We start from the raw sequence: 17570 nt of genomic DNA, 5'->3' as shown, positions 1-17570 counted from the left end.
GGACCATTAGAGACCAAGGGGGCAATCTGTGCATGGAGCTGGAGGACATTGGTAGGGTGTTAAACGAGTATCTCACATCTGTCTTCACTTGGGAGAAAGAGGATGCAGGTACAGAATTCAAGGAGAGGGACATAGGGAGTGAGGAGGTACTGGAGTTATTGGCGGGCTTAAAAGTGGGCAAATCCCCAAGTCGGATGAGTTGTTTCCCAGGCTGTTGTGGAAGGCAAGGAAGAAAATTACAGGGGCTCTCTTCCAAATTTTTAATTCCTCTCTGGCCACAGTGGAGGTGCCAGTGGATTGGGGGACAGCTAATGTGGTTCCACTTTTCAGGAAGGGTTGTCTCGATAAACTAGGGAATTACAGACCAGTGAATCTCACATCACGCCAGAAACTAATGGAAAAAATTCTGAAGGGGAAAATTAATTTCCACTTGGATAGGCATGGTTTGATCAGGGACAGTCAGCATGGCTTTGTCAGAGGGAGGTCATGCCTAATGAATTTGATTGAGTTTTTCAAGGAGGTGATTGGGTGTGTAGTTGAGGGTAGTGCAGTTGATGTAGTTTATATGGATTTCAGCAAAGCCTTTCAGAAGATCCTACATGGGAGACTGAAAACGAAGGTAAAAACACAGGGTAACTTGGCAAGATGGATCCAAAGCAGGCTGAGTGATAGGAGAAAGAAGGTGGTGGTAGAAAGCTGTCTGAACGGAGGCCAGTGTCCAATGCCGTACCACAGGAATCAGTGCTAGATCCCTTATTGCTCATGATATACATAATTGGTACAGGTGACATTGTGGGGAGATGATAAGTAAGTTTGCAGATGACATGAAGATTGGCAGGGTGGTTAATAGTGAGGAAGAAGGTCTGCAAGATGGGCAGATCAGTGGCAGATAAAATTTTACCCTGCAAAATGTGAGGTAATGCACTTTGGAATGTGTAACAAGACAAGGGAGTACTCAATGAATGACAGGACACCAGGAAGCTCAGAGGAACAGAGAGATCTTGGGGTGCTTGTCCACAGATTCTTGAAGGTAGCAGGACAGATTAGTAGGGTAGTAAAGGAGGCATACAGGACACTTGCCTTTATCAGTTGTGGCATGGATTATATGAGCAAGGAGGTTATGTTAAAGCTGTACAAAACTTTGGTTAGGCTACAGCTGGTGTACTGTGTGCAGTTCTCGTTGCCTCACTATAGGAAGGATGTGATTGCACTGGAGGGGTGCAGAGGAGACTCACCATGATGCTGTCTGGGATGGAGCGTTTGAGCTGTGAGGAAAGGCTGGATAGGCTTGAGTTGTTTTTTTTAAGAGCAGAGAAGCTGCGGGGGGACCTAATTGAGGTGATTAGGATTATGAGGGGTATGGACAAGATGGATAGGAAGCAGCTGTTCCACTTAGTTGAAGGATCAATAACGAGGGGACATGATTTTAAGGTGAGGGGCAGGAGATTTAGAGGGAATCTGAGGAAATATTTTTCACCCGGAGGGTGATTAGAGTCTGGAATGCACTGCCTGGGAGGGTCATATAGGTGGGAAACCTCACAACTTTAAAAGTATGTGATGAGCACTTGAAATGTCATAACATTCAAGGTTATGAGACAAGCTCATGAGACAAGCTCTGGAAAGTGGGATTAGAATCATAGAATTCCTACAGTGCAGAAGGAGGCCATTTAGCCCATCAAGTCTGCACCAACCACAATCCCACCCAGGCCCTAAATCTGTAACCGCATGTATTTATCCTCACTCGTCCCCCTGACACTAAGGGGCAATTTATCATGGCCAATCAACCTAACCCATATATCTTTGGACTGTGGGAGGAAACCAGAGCAATAGAAGAAAATATGGTGAGAACTTGCAAACTCTACACAGTCAACCGAGGCCAGAATTGAACCCGGTTCCCGAGCAGTGGGGTAGCAGTACTAGCCACTGTGCCACCAGGGACGTAGATTAGTGCAGATTTAGTGTAGTTTCTTTGGTGCAGACTTGATGGGCCGAAGAACCTCTCTGTACTGTATGACTCTATGGCCGGAATTTTACCAGCCTGCCCGCCACGGGTGAAGCATGGGAAGGTCCGTTGACCTTGAGTGGGATTTTATGGTTTCAGGATGAGCAAGGCCATAAAATCCCACCCTATGACTCTACTGTTATTAGATGCAACACTATAGCCTTTAGAAGACAGCTGTATTTGGGATTTGTTATACATTGAATGGCTCAATAAATCTAGATTTTGCTTTTCAAAAAATTGTTAATGCATGCAGCTTAAAATATTAAATCATTTTGCTCTCTAATAATTTGTAGCTTCATAAAAGAGAATCACTATTTTAACCATTAACAGTTCTCAAAATATCCATATTCAATGATTGAAATTCCACAAAGGAATCTCTGCATTTATGGTCACTTTTATAAATTGTCGACATGTTTGTCCTGGCGATACTTTCCCATCCTCACCAGCAGTGAGTGGAAGTGAGTGCAAATTATACACAATTTACAGTCACTCTTATCATATACATCCCAGCCAATTCTATTCCTTTTTATGTCCATTGAATCACAACTACTTGCTACAGTCATATGTAAGTCAGAATTTGCGGAATGAGTTCTTCCTATTCCCTACACATCAGCTAACCTTTCTTTCACACTGACCAGAGTACAGTCAATATTAGAGGCAAGATCAGTATTTAATTACAGATAGTGAGGACAATGCAGGCAATTTGGTGGAGGGTTAGGCTGGAGATCGATGGCGGGCAGAGTTGGCAGAGGTATCATAACTTAATCAATGGACCCTGATGTTGTGGCAATACTGTGGAATGTTAGTAGATGTGGTAGACATTGCCTGCTACTATGAGAAACTGAATGGAAGTGTAATTTAGAACATAGAACATAGAACAGTCGAGCACAGTACAGGCCCTTTGGCCCTCGATGTTGTGCCGAGCTTTGTCCGAAACCAAGATCAAGCTATCCCACTCCCTATCAATATAATTGGACCAAGAGAGACCATTACATTCAGAAACTCAGTTGTACAAGCAGTACAACACTTGAATATTGCTGAAAAGAGACACATTGCTGAGGCTTTTCATCCTGCACTGATCCGGACAAACACAAGAATGCCAAATTTCAAACCATCACAGCAATTTGTACGAAAGGAGAAAAGGGTGCTGATCGGTTGGCAGGTCAACTCTGATTGATTAAGGCTTTGCATAAGATGAAACAACAGTAGTCTCTCCGGGCTCCTGGATAATTCAAAAACAGGCACAAAGCTAGAACTTATTCATTTTGTTTGCAGAGAATATGTCCCTGTGTATGTAAACGCATGTCACTTCTAGCAACAGTAACTGAGTCAGGTGACAAGCTTGGCTGATTATCTTAAATTGGTTGTGAGTATAGCTATTGGCATACTCAGGATTTTTCAACAGGTGCAGCCCAATTTCATAATCACATCTAATAGTAGACATTTTGTCATAGGTTTTGGAAAAACAGGCTGATTGAATATAGTCTATACTCCGTCTATTACAAACAATATTTGATTTGATAGGCCAATCATTGGGACGTATGGCATACATATTTGGTGTCAGACTGAAAATCATACGCGTGTTTATGTGATAGGCAGAACATCCCTTTGGACGGGATGCTGCCATCAGTCCAAAACCAAATACTGGCAACACCTTGGCCAATCAATCTGCACCCTTTTTTCCTCTGAGTATAAATAGTTGTGATGGTTTGAAATTTGGCATTCTTGCATTTGTCCTGATGAGTGCAAGGCAAAAAGCTTCAGCAGCATGTCTCATTTTTCAGCAATACTCAAACTCAGTTCTGTGCAAAAAACCTCCTATCATGCACGTGGAGGGCCCAATACATTGAAAAGGTGGAACCTCAACAAGGTGATTTAAAATGATAGCTGAGATCCTTCACGAAAGACACTTAACAATGGAGTGATAGGGTATGAGCTTAAAGTTGCGGTTCTCCATGTGGTGAGATTCCAACCTCAGCTAAGATGTAGAGGTTGGACAGATACTAGGCAAAGATGAGTCTCACAAGAAGAGAGGGGAATGAAAGTAAAGAGAAAACCGAAGAGTCAAAACTCATGCAATCTCCTGAAAGGTGATTCATTCTTTGTTTAGCACATTGGCAAAAGATAATTCATATGTCTTCTCCAAGTAGGAGAATCATACACCAAGGAGGGAATGGGGGAACAGTACAATTAAGAACAAGAACAGCAGAAAAATTATTTACAATCTGTGGAAGAAAATGTCAGCATCATTCACTTCTGAGGTAACAACATTCACTTTTTAAATAATGTTGTACATGCTGTATTATTTCTATTAGCACAATCAGTTCCTGCATAGTTCAGGTAGGCTGCCTAAAAATATTGCGTTCTTTTACAGCCATAACCTGGGTGACAAGCATATACTGTGCAAAATGAAATAAGCAGGGGTGATTGCCAAAAATGTATCAGAAAAGGTCAGGGAAACTAAAACCTATCTGGAAACAACGCACAAACCTAGAGATATGCATCTTAAATCATGCTAAATTACATGCTTCATGCTGGTGACTCGGTCATGGGAAATTATTGAGCTACGTGATGTCTCATTTGTTTTTAAACACATCATGGTAAATTACTGAAGGAAAACGCAAACATTTTCATTTCACCTAAGCATCTTTCTACGCTTTATATTTTTTGTTTAAATATAAATGAAAAAGTGTTCCACGCGCATTTTATTTTTTGTAATTGTGTTACATAAGTACACCATATAGCAATATGCAATGCATTCATTGCAGTCAGATTTGGATTACTATAAATATGTTTGCCCTTTACACTGAGCCTGCCTGAGGGATTAGCAAACCCCCAAAAGTTCAGTTGAATATTATCCGAATGTACATCTCTGCTTGAATAAAGTAGTTAAGCAGCCTGCAGTGTAGTTTGATTGCTTCTGGTCTATTGATAATTTTCCCCCAAAATTCATTTCTAATTCTAGGAATATAAATCCAGTTATTAAATCTGAGACAGACTGGCCGGGCCAAATGGCCTGTTTCCACGCTGTAACTTCTATTTGTTTTGATATATTTTAACTACAATATGTTCTAAATATTAGTTTCCATGGAGCTAGTCCAGTTGCACCTGATATGGCATCAATGAATTAAACAAGCAATTACCCGATTTGCGAATGGCATCTTTTTCTTAGACTATTAATATAACATATTGAAAATTAATTCACACTATGTTAGCTTTCTCACATGCTTTATACCTCCACTTCAAAAAACAAATAAAATATTGCAACTGTTCAATGGATGGATTCAGAGTGCTTTGATATTATTTTTTGCAGTGTCTCTGTCACTTCTGCTTGAATGCACTTGTCCAAATATCACATAAACCAAAGACGCAACTTGAGCACCTACGGCGCAAACTCCAGCCTAACAAGGCCAGCACAGGACTGGAATCACCTTAAATAGATGTCTAGCTGAGTTGACTGCCAACCTCCTCCAACACGACTTGCTGTTTCCATTAACTTTAAACTATCCCTGTTGATTAGTTATTTTCACTTCAGTGACAACAGGGCTCAAAAACACTTTGACTGTACTTGCAATGTTTTATCATTCAATTGTGTTCACCTCTGAGTGCCCCAAGTCCAAGATCCTTCACTGTCACTGGGTCAAAATCCTGGAGCTCCCTCCCTAACAGTACTCTGGGTGTACTTACACCACATGGGCTGCAGCAGTTCAAGATGGCAGCCCACCACCACCTTCTCAAGGAATTAGTGATGACCAACAAATAGCTAGTCAAGCCAATGACGTCCACATCCCGCGAAAGAAAGAAAAAAGGCCAGTTTTTGATTGGAAAATTAGCAAAACAGTATCCGTGCCTCTCCTTAGTTTACCTGACATAACAGTGAACAACTGAATCCAGTCTGCCACTTTCCTTCCATTTGGGGCAAGTGGTGGCATAGTGGTAATATTACTGACCTAATAATCCAAAGATCCAAGCACTGCTTTGGGGATCGAGTTCAAATCCCGCCTTGGTAACTGGTAGAATTTAAATTCAATTAAGAAATCTGGAATTAAAAGCTTGTCTCAATCACGATGACCAAGAAAGTACTGCTGATTGTTGTAAAAACCCATCTGGTTTAGTAATATCCTTTAAAGAAGAAAATGTACCAGCTTTACCTGTTCAGGCCTACATGTCACTCCAGATCCACAGCACATGGGGCTCTTAACTGCCCTCTGAAATGGCCTAGCAAGCCACTCTAGGCACCAGAACAGCATACCCTCTATTGTCCACCCTGCAAAGTCTTCCTTAATAGTATCTAGGGGTTTGTACCAAAATTGGGAGAGCTGTCTCATAAATGATTCAAACAACATGGCTCAGTCATGCTCACCAAATCATAACTTACAAGCAATATCCCGGGCAGAAGACGAAGGAAATTTGACATGTTAGCTACGACTCTCAACAACTTTTACAGATGGACCATAGAAAGCATTCTTTCTGGTTGTATCACAGCTTGGTATGGCTCCTGCTCTGCCCAAGACCGCAAGTAACTACAAAAGGTCGTGAATGTAGCCCAATCCATCACGCAAACCAGCCTCCCATCCATTGACTCTGTCTACACTTCCCGCTGCCTCGGCAAAGCAGCCAGCATAATTAAGGACCCCACGCACCCTGGACATTCTCTCTTCCACCTTCTTCCGTCGGGAAAAAGATACAAAAGTCTGAGGTCACGTACCAACCGACTCAAAAACAAACTTCTTCCCTGCTGCTGTCAGACTTTTGAATGGATTTACCTTGCATTAAGTTGATCTTTCTCTATACCCTAGCTATGACTATAACACTACATTCTGCACTCTCTCGTTTCCTTCTCTATGAACGGTATGTTTTGTCTGTATAGCACACAAGAAATAATACATTTCACTGTATGTTAACACATGTGACAATAATAAATCAAATCAAATCACTGAGTATGTCCTGTCCCACCAACAGGACAGACCCAGCAGAAGTAATGGCACAGTGGTATACAGTCAGGAGGGAATTACCATGGGAGCTCCCAACATTGACTCCAGGCTCCATAAAGTATTGTGGCATCAGGGCAAACATGGGCAAGGAAACCTGCTGATTATTACCTATCGAGCCCCGGCAGCTGATGAATCATTATTCCTCCAATAATGATTCATCTGCCAAACATTTGACGTCTACCACCTAGAAGGACATGGCAGCAGATGCATAGGAACAGCACCACATGCAAGTTCCCCTCCAAATCACACACCATCCTGACTTAGAACTATATCACCATTCCTTCACTGTCACTGAGTCAAAGTCCTGGACCTCCATTCGAACAACACATGGACTGCAGGATTTCATGAAGACAGCTCACCACCACTCTCTCAATGGCAATTAGGGATGGACAATAAATGTTGGTCTAGCCACCGATGACTATATCCTATCACGAATAAAAAAACTTGGGAGGATACACTAAGAGTGGCCCTGGCACAGAATAGATTCTGAGTGGAGGATTTCAATGTCTATCACCAAGAGTGGATTGGCAGCAGCACTACTGACTAAGATGGATGTGTCCTAAAGGACATAACTGTTAGATTGGGTCTTCAGCTGGTGTTAGGCAACCAATAAGAGGAAGAACCTTCCTGACAATATCCTCACCAATCTGCTTAATACAGATTCATGTGTCCATGACAGTATTGGCAGGAGTGACCACTGCACAGTCCTTGTGGAGACAAAGTCCTGTCCCCACATTGAGGATACTCTCCATTGTGTTGTGTGGCACTACCACCGTGCTAAATAGGGTAGAATTTGAATAGATCTAGGAACTCAATACTGGGCATCCATGATGTACTATGGGCCATCAGCAGCAGCAGAATTGTATACAACCACAATCTGTAACCTCATAGCACAGCATATCCCCCACTCTGTCATTACCGTCGTGCCGGGGGGGATCAACCTTGGTTAAATGAAGAATATAAGAGGGCAAACCAGGAGCAGCACCAGGCATATCTAAAAAGGAAAATTTGGATGTCAATATGGGGAAGCTACAATACACGCCATACAGCAGAAGCAGAAAGCCACAGACAAAGCAATATCACAACCAACAGATCAGACATAAGCTCTGCAGTCCTACCACAACCAGTCATGAATTATGGTGGACAATTAAACAACTAACTGGAGGAGGAGGCTCCAAAAATATCCCCATCCTCAGTGATATCAGTACAAAAGACAAGACTGAAGCATTTGCAACAATCTTCAACCAGAAGTGCCAAGTAAATGATCCATTTCAACCTCCTCCTGAGGTCCCCAGCATCACAGATGCCAGTCTTCAGCCAATTCGATTCACTTTAGGTGGTATCAAGAAATGGCTGAAGAGGCCATAGGACCTGACAATATTCCTACAATAGTACGGAAAGACTTATGTTCCAGAACTAACCGTGTCCCTCGACAAGCTGTTCTAGCACAGCTACAACAATAGCACCTACCCGGCAATGTGGGAAATTGCCACAGTATGGCCTGCACACAAAAAGCAGGACAAATCCAACCTAGGCAATTAAAGTCCCAACAGTCTAGTCCCAATCAACTGCAAAGTCATGGAAGGTGTCATCAATAGTGCTGTTAAACAAAGCTTACTTAACAATACTCTGCTCATTGACACTCAGTTTGGGTTCCACCATGGCCACTCAGCTGACCTCAATACAACTTTCATTCGAACATGGACAAAAGAGCTGAATTCCAGAGCTGAGGTGAGTGTGACTGCCTTAGATATCAGGGCAGCTTTTGCCTAACTGTGGCATCAGTGGGCCCTAACAAAACTGAATTGGGAATTGAGGGGAAAACTTACACTGATTGGAGTCATATGTAGCACAAAGGAAGATAATTGTGCTTGTTGGAAGTCAATCATCTCAATCCCAGGACATCACTACAGGGGTTCCTCAGGGTAGTGCCCTAAGCCCAACCATCATCAGCTGCTTCATCAATGACCTTCCCTTCAATACAAGGTCGGAAGTAGGGATGTTTGCGGATGATGATTGCACAATGTTCAGCACCATTCATGACTCTTCAGATACAGAAGGAGTCCGTGTCCATATGCAGCAAGACTTGGATGAAAGCTTGGGCTGATAAGTGCCAAATAACACTCATGCCACGCAAATCCCAGGCAATGACCATCTCCCCTTGACATTCAATGGCATTACCATGACTAAATCCCCCACTATCAATATCCTGGGGAGTTAACATTGACCAGAAACTGAACTGGACCAGTCATACAAATACTGTGGCTACTAGATCAGGTCAGAGGCTAGGAATTATGTGTCAAGAACTCACCCAGACTCCCCAAAGCCTGTACACCATCCACAAGGCCCAAGTCAGCAGTGTGATGGAATAATCTCCACTTGCCCGGATGTGTGCAGTTTCAACAACTCAAAGATTTGTCACTATCCAGAACAAAGTAAACCACTTGATTGGCACCCCATCCACAAACATTCATTCCCTCCACCACCGATGCACAGTGGCAGCAGCAAATACCATCTACAATATGTACTGCAGCAACTCACCAAGGCTCCTTCAACAGCACCTGCCAAACCCGTGACCTCTAGCACCTCGAAGGACAGGGCAGCAGATGCTTGAGAATACCACCACCTGCAAGGCCCCTCCAAGGAACACACCATCCTAACTGGTAACCATTTCACTATTCCTGCACTGTGGCTGGGTCAAAATCCTGGAACTTCCTTCCTAACAGCATTGTGATGCACCTATATGGACTGCAGCAGTTCAAGAAAGCAGCTCCCTACCACCTTCCCATGGGAAATTAGGGATGGACAATAAATGCCAGCTACCCAGTGATGTCCACATTCAGTAAAAGAATACTTTTTTTTTAAATCCCAGCTAATCCAACCAAGGTGTAAAACTCCTTATCTAGTTAGAGTCTCGGTATCATCACCATTCTGAATTGAATTTCAATATTAATCTCTTGTGAGGAATTGTGGCACTGCAGAACAGTAACCACAATCCCAATATGAAGGTTGAGTGAGTACCAAAATAGGCATAATTTCAAAAAAATCACCACTTACGAACCTATGTGCACAGCGCTAGTCTGCATTGATGGAGTTTCTAGAACAATATACCAACATGCATTCAAGCAGATTTATTCAAAAAGCGTCCAATGACATTTCTAACATAACTAGTACAAAGATTTGGCACAATCCTTGCTATTTCAAAGGGGAAAATGGGAGTACCACTCGACACTGCCATTGAGGTCAGGACTTTTTACAGATGATTGAATATGTCAGGAGGTTAAGAACACCATCCTTTTGCTTCTTGGGGACAAATTTAAAACTAGTCCAAAGAGGTGAGACAAGTGACCTGCTTCACAACTCATAAAAGTCCCAAGTGAAATGGATTTGATTTGTCGCAAATACGAGCCAGACATAAAACTATCCATAACGTGGCACTAAAGTGTCAGTCCCACTCAAAGGCCACAAGAACGTTTGATGTGAGAAATGGAAAGACATGAAGCTAAAATAATATAGAATGTACCGTTCCACACACAAATTTGATAAAATTGTATGATTAACTGAACATTGAGGGATGAAGAGTAATTAAGGTCATAACTGACTTTGCCTGCTAATAGTGCCTTCTGTCTGACAACCGTGAGTCATTGGAGTCATCGCTAAGTGAGCCAATTCCACTCTTTACTGAAAAGGTAGCTGTAGAGTAGCAACAGCCTTTGCAGGAAGACATAGGTGAGCACACAAGAACTAGAATAAAAACTAATACAGCATCATTTTACTGGACCTGGACTAAGTTTGTTCTTCAGGGAGGAATGTGGGAGGTGAAATGGAACTATTCTTATCATGGACTGTATAATCTAGGAATCCAGCATCTAGACAGTTGATCACTTGATGCTACATCATAGTGTCTTACAACAGCCTTCAGTTTTGGTGACATTTGGCAAAAACTTCACATCCATAACAAATGAGCCAAGTTGTCCTGCCGAGTTAAAGAAGCAGAAACATTTCAGAAATCATTCTTTGGAAAAACTGTAACCATAAATAACAGAAGTTGAGCCAGCACCCAATACATTAACTATATATTTGCTTCCTGGAAGCTGTAGAAAAATGCCATCAAAGGAAACTGGATATCATTCAGGCCAAGTCCTACAAAATCAGGACGAGTTGCTCCCAAAAGCACAACATAGAGTCAGCCATTTTAATTGTTAGATGGCACTAGAGTGTTGAGTGTAACAACTGCAGTACGTTGACACAATTTTTTCTACTAAAACAAATGCGCTAACAGTACAATTATCATCATGACAACAAAAATGCTACATAGCCCATCTTCTCCTGATAAAAATGCTTGACGACACACTTTTCATGACGATTGAAGCTATTAACATCTATTTTGTTTTCTGGTATGCGTGTCAATTGCATGTTTTTCTCTAAAATTATATTCAGTGGATTGAAAGACCCTACGCGGCAGACCGATAAAAAGCTAATAATTCAATTCCAAACCATAACCCCCAAAAGAGTAACCAGAACATTCGGTAGAGTCACAGAATGTGATCCTTAAAAACAACGCACTGACCCCAGTTTGTATCCTCACATTTAATCATAAACCGAAAATTTAACTAGAGCATCTAACCATAAAACCTAAAATAACAATTCAACCCCTTAAAATCTAACCGGAGTTACAACTCAATTACTTCAAAAAGCCTGAGGCAAACATGTTCAGTCTAATGAAGTCAAGATTTCCCAGCTGCTAGGGTGGAGTGGAAGGGGGAAGGGGGGGGGGCAATATTAGAAATGCATTACCTGACATGTGAATGCAAAGCACCCACCTGCAATGGGTGCAATTTGTGAGCAATTTTATTTTCCCAAATAAAACAATATTCCTCAGGAACCCATCTTGGTTACAAAGCACCATCATTTGCAGATGAATTTACTTCACCTGGCAAGCATCAGCATCACTGCCAGGCAAGCAAAGTGTCCCCTAGCCTTCAAGAGATAGTGCATGCTGTTTTCGAAACTTCATGTCAAACCATCTAACCCAGCAGCTAAATGATGTTGCACAGTCAATCATTGCTCACAAATATTTTTGTTTAAAATATCTTACGACACCTTTTACAAAGAAGCCATGAAATTTAACTTGCACTTAGACAGACCATATTTTGCACATCTTACACTATGGCATGATACCATAAGCTTAATGGTGGTAACTAATTGAGAGTAGTGCTGTCAATATTCAAACAAGAATTCTGAGAAGAAACATCTAGAAATCAGGATATTGAAAAATTAAGGAATTGATGAGTCTGCATTTTAATCTGCTACATAATCACCTTCGTAAAATTGACATCTCTCTGCTGACAGTACCGCACTTTCAATACTTCAATGTTCCAAAAACTCATTTATGTTTTGAATGATTTGTTGTGAGGTTTATTTTGAGAATGAGAAATGATGCAGGAAGCACTGGGACTAGTCACTTGTGCTTTACAATTCTAGAGGTATCGATTTAGAATTTGTATAAACCATCCAATGTGGTAACAGGGTGTCACCATAAAGACTTCAAACATTATTTTACACCCAACAATGTTTGACTGTTCTGTGTGCCTTTTCAATTGAAAGGTCCACACACACAAAAAAAATGAATTCAATTAGTTTTTTTTTGTTTTTAAGCTCTTGGAAGCTATGGTTACCATTTTCACATTCACTAGTTAAACCGTGTGCAGTTTTTGGACCAAACGCAAGAATTTCTCAGAAAGCGCAATAGATCCACCAACCTGCGTTGCCAAGGAGAGGGCATTTGATCAGCTGACTGCCGGCATTGTACGTTATTAATTATAGGCCAAGCTCAGGATGTGTACTGAGATTTGTTTGGCAGTGTTTTAACCCTCCATGTAGACGCTATTCTACACATAGCATATTGGAAAGAGGCAGGTCAGTCGGTGAAAGCAAGTAGATGATCCACTAATCAGCAAAAGCAATGAGATGAACATTAAACACGCCATGGCAATATTAACAAACTCTATTTCAGTGAAACAGCTCGGTAGAATGAGTATATAGTGAATTGTCATATTATCCCCATAAATGCAAAAAGCACAAAAACACAAAAGTAGTGGCAAAACAATGTAAACAAATAACACTGCAACACCATTAATTCACATTTCGATAGACAGAATGATCTAGATTTGTTACATATTACAGTATGAAAAGATATAAATATATAGAATGATTGAAAGGCTATTTTGTCTATTTGAAGTGTTCTATCGTGAAACTTACCGGTGCTGGATTCTCTCAGTGACGGGATAATCAGCGAGAGTGTTGGCGATACCTTTGAATGAAAGAGCGATTAAGCTAACCCTAACCAAAAAAAAATTCCTGCAACTTGCTTTTTGGGACTTTCAAAACAGCTAGAGGACACATATGATGGGACGCGAAAATGAGAAAAGGACGGGACTCAATAAGGCGAAGCAAGGACCTTGCTTTTAAATAGGGAAGAAGTGGAACCAGGAGCACAACGTCGGTAAAGCCAGAGTCCTTGATTTGCAGGGTCTGCCTGTCAGGGCCTCTGCGTCACGATAAACACTAAAAAGCAATGATATCAAATTTCAAGAGTGCCACTACGAGGGGTTTTAAGTGGAAGGCGAGTTCAACAACTTGCATGTGACCGTACCCTTATCAACTGTCTCAACGTAAACCAGCCAAACCAGCCCCCCTATTTTGAAGTGTGCTTTTTTTTTTAACTTGGAGCTTTACAATTGCATCATGCAGATAGTTCACATTGTTGGTGGGCCTGCAGAGCTCTCAGCTCCGCGTACCCCCAGATCGGTGTTCCTGAAAGGTGTGCTTATGAATAATAAGAGTCTGGCGCTGACATGCAATCGCAGTGCGATTATTGCAGTAATTCATTCAGTTTGGGTTCAATCTAGAATCCTGTCCGTTTCACACTGCATTGGGAGCTTGCATTGTGTACTGTTTGCTGCAACGTCCTGGGAAGCAGTGGGCCTCCAGTACAACAGGAGCGCTTTCCCCTCACTGACAAACCATTTGGCTCAATCCACTCGAAATCTACACTGGGCTGGACGGTGGCTCCTTGCTCACAGCTCACAAGTTACACGCTGCCGGGTTTGGGGCCGTCTCTTTAACCTGGTCTGAGAGCCACGGTCTGGTTTCCTGGGGCTGCTGCCGCTTTATTGCCACTAAAAAATGTCTCGGAATACAGTTAAGATATCGTGTTGTTTCTCGCCGAGATACTGCGGCACGCCGGCCCAGCATTCAATGTGACTTTCTCCCCCTCTCACACACACACACACTTCCTCTAGTACACATCTTCCTAACACACAGGCACATAACCGGCTCTTTCTCTCTCCCTCTCACACACACACAAACTGTATATGGTCAGGAACTAGCTATCTCCAGCACGTAACGTGCTTTCTACCACCAACCCCATGTGGTCAAAACAAAACTGAGCCAAGCAAGCAAAAAAAAATGTAACTGACGCGCCACGATATACAGGCCTACAGTGGACCAGCTGTCAAAACTATCGTCTATTTTTTTTTCAGGACAAGACCTGCAGAATGATGATTACACATCACCGTTTCCCCCCCTTCTTGTGGCAGACACCGAGGCTGCTTTAGGGAAAGGGTGGCAGGAAGTTTAGTAGCTGGGGGTTGCTACACAGTGGCAACCTTCTCCAAGGGTAACATCAGCCGCTTCGCAGGCGCTTTAATAAATCGCAATCAAGAGACTGTCAGAAAACGCTGCACGTTCTTTCCTCTTTAAGCAAATGTGTGATTGATTTACGATTACCTTTGGACAACCTCCCTATCAGATGGCGAGCTGGTGCCGGGGGTTTATTTTTTTTTGGAGTTTAAAGTAAATGGAAGCCGGCTACTTTCGCTTTAATGTCCACGGGGTTCGGAAACGCTGCAACCCTCTTTTACAACACACACATACACACACCTCCCCTTTTCCTGGGAAGCCAGGAACTCTCTTAAAGTCTAGGGGGTGACGGCAGAAGCGGCGGCCCCGGCTCTGCCGGCTGATCGGGGGGGAGGGCAGCCGGGGCCGGCGGGCCGGGGATCTCGCCTTGCTCTGGGAGCCGGTGCCTTTTGCAAGCGGGCTGCTTGGGCTTACTGCTTCCCAGAGCCTTGCTGTCTGAGCGGCCATGTGATCCGCACACACCCCGCTCGGCAATGCGCCCGTCCGTACTTAGCGTGACCTAGAGCGTCATTCCCCCTGCTTTATTTTATCAATGACAAGTTGCAACAGACGAGGGGGGGACGAAATTCACAACTGGCGGTGCTCCAGATTGTTAACTAAATGTGCACTTCAAGCCATTTCGGTCTTTTAAAAATAATAATAATTAATTTAGAAGCGGCGATTAATCTGTCAATTTATTTTTTTAAGTTAAGGAAATCACAAAAAAAAACTCACCTACATTTAAAAAAAAGGTTGACAGTTCATCCGCTCCCTAATGTCCAGGTAACACTGGTAGCTTCAGTTTGGGAAGCAAATCTTGCGATGGAAAGTGTGTATGTGTGTGTGTGTTTAAATCGGGAATGCCATTGCGTTAACAATGATAGATGCTGGGATCAGAAAGCTGATCTTAGGGAGAAAGTTGATGTTATCAGGAGGATCTTAGGATGGGCGTCTATCCGTCATGCGTTATTTAGCAAGAATTGCCACTCTTTTTTTCTGTGATGGTGGGGGTCTATTTTACTTGCATGTTCCTGTTTTTTTTAATGTGTGTATTAACTGGGACCCCGCGCCAATGGTAATCTCCTCTATAAAACTGCCCTAAGGGAAAGGGGATGATTGTTCCGCCCGTTGACAGCCGTGTAATCACTGAAGTCAGCGCTGCAACTAAAGTTTGAACGCATTAGCTATTGTCTGAGTGGGGGAATGGGGCAGTGTAGTTTTCCGTTCCAACTTTCCGGGTTTAAAACAATGACTGCTGGGGGGGGGGGGGGGGGAGAAGCAAAAAAGAAACGCTATCCATCTCGAAAGAACCGTCATGTATCTCATCGCGACCATTAATTACCCCTCTTTAACTTGTGGCGCGGATCTAACCCACATACTCGCTGGGTGTAACTTCAAACTTAAAAAAATAATAATCGCGTCTGGCTCGGTTTAGAATTTGGACAGGGGACGGGCTATAAAACGCGTGAATTGAATCAAGTCCCCAGTCAAACCCCTGTCGCAGACTTGTGTTGAAACAGCAAGAAATGTCGCATTCAGTATTCGATAGGACCTGGGCAGAAGTTGTATTTCTGACCCTGATTTAACGCATCGAAATCAGCTTGAAGAAAACCCCGGATTTATTTGCCAGATAGCAATCCGTGTAACCCCCCCTCACTATCCGCGGGATACATCACGGTGGGGCTGTAGTGGCGGCAAAATATTTAATTTATAGGACTGCAAATTCCCATCTCATTCCTGATCGGTTGCAAATTTAATCTGAAGGTTCGCTTCTTCTTGCAACGCACACAACAGTTTTTACTGCCTTCAGCGAGGAGGGAATTTTGTTTTTTAAAAATCGAATATTAAGTTAAACTGCAATTTCACATAACAACAGCCTTCATCATATCCTATCTAAGAGAGCACGGCGGATACTACAACAGACATTTAACATGCATTCCATCTATAAAAGATGCATTATCTTGCGTCCTTCAAGTGAAAAATTGCTAGATGACACATTTATCAAAACAGCGAGACGCAGGAATAGGTTCGCTATATTCTGAGCTATAAGGCATACCTACAAAAAAATGCGAGAAAATAGCTACACCGTATCCATAATGTGAGAGGCATGTGAAACAGTGTGCTATTTGGTGTCCAAATATAATTATTTAGGTACTCACATGGTTCGTGGCTGCAGTGAGATTGAGTTAATCACAGCTTGGGACCTTCCTCCTGGACTCAGCAATAGCAAATGGCCAAATAGCGGCACTCAACCTGACCACTTAACAACTTCAGAACAGACAGAGAGGGGGGAGATCAGTATTACCATCCCATGTTCTGTAGCCTATAAATAGCCAACTTTTTGATTGATACAAGGAACAAATGAGAGAAGAATGCGTAATTTTGCGCATGAGCCCCCCTTCAAGTGGAAGAGAGAGAAACAGAATGTGCGAAGATAGATAGGAGTGTGTGTGTGTGTGTGTGGGGAGGGGGGGGGGGTAGTAGGTGGGGGGGGGGGGGAGAGACAGGGAGAGAGAGCGAGAGAGCCCTAGGCAGATCCACACAGCAAACCTGTAGGGTGAAGGATTTGCTCTTTATCTCAGAGCGCCAGCCTGATACACCTGAGGAGAAAGTATACCCAACTGTAATGATAGGAAAATTGGCAGAAATCTGTGCATGTTGCCAGCATTAAAACTTACGGTAGGAACCGTGCACATTGCTATATTTTGATCTGTTAGAGAGAGAAAAGAAAGACATTCATCTCCCATTTTGGGATAGGTGTTGTTATCAAGAGAAAAATGAATTTGATTCCGGTGCATTTTCTCTGTTATTCCCCCCCCCCTCCCCCCGCAAGATTAAGGCTTAGATCAATTTGCCTCTTCTTGTATTGCAATTCCGCAGTTAATTTATTT

The 17570-nt window shown here is 42.7% G+C and overlaps 1 protein-coding gene across 6 annotated transcripts in view; it reads right to left on the bottom strand.

The window, feature by feature from the left end:
• The window catches only part of esrrga (estrogen-related receptor gamma a), a 264166-nt gene extending 247281 nt beyond the window's left edge, over positions 1-16885 (bottom strand). For 2 of the 6 annotated variants that reach the window (XM_078229785.1, XM_078229783.1), the window contains exon 1: positions 14788-15126. The gene's annotated coding sequence lies outside the window, so the exon portion shown is untranslated. Of the gene's footprint in view, positions 1-13257; positions 14683-14787; positions 15127-16838 lie in introns of those variants that run through there. The other 4 variants (XM_078229784.1, XM_078229786.1, XM_078229781.1 and 1 more) reach the window with 4 other exon arrangements.
• Positions 16886-17570: the final 685 nt, after the last annotated feature.

Source organism: Mustelus asterias, chromosome 15 (assembly GCF_964213995.1).
Source record: "Mustelus asterias chromosome 15, sMusAst1.hap1.1, whole genome shotgun sequence".
Taxonomy (NCBI): domain Eukaryota; kingdom Metazoa; phylum Chordata; class Chondrichthyes; order Carcharhiniformes; family Triakidae; genus Mustelus; species Mustelus asterias.
Note: the sequence above shows the minus strand (reverse complement) of the source record. Positions and strands in the feature narration are given on the sequence as shown.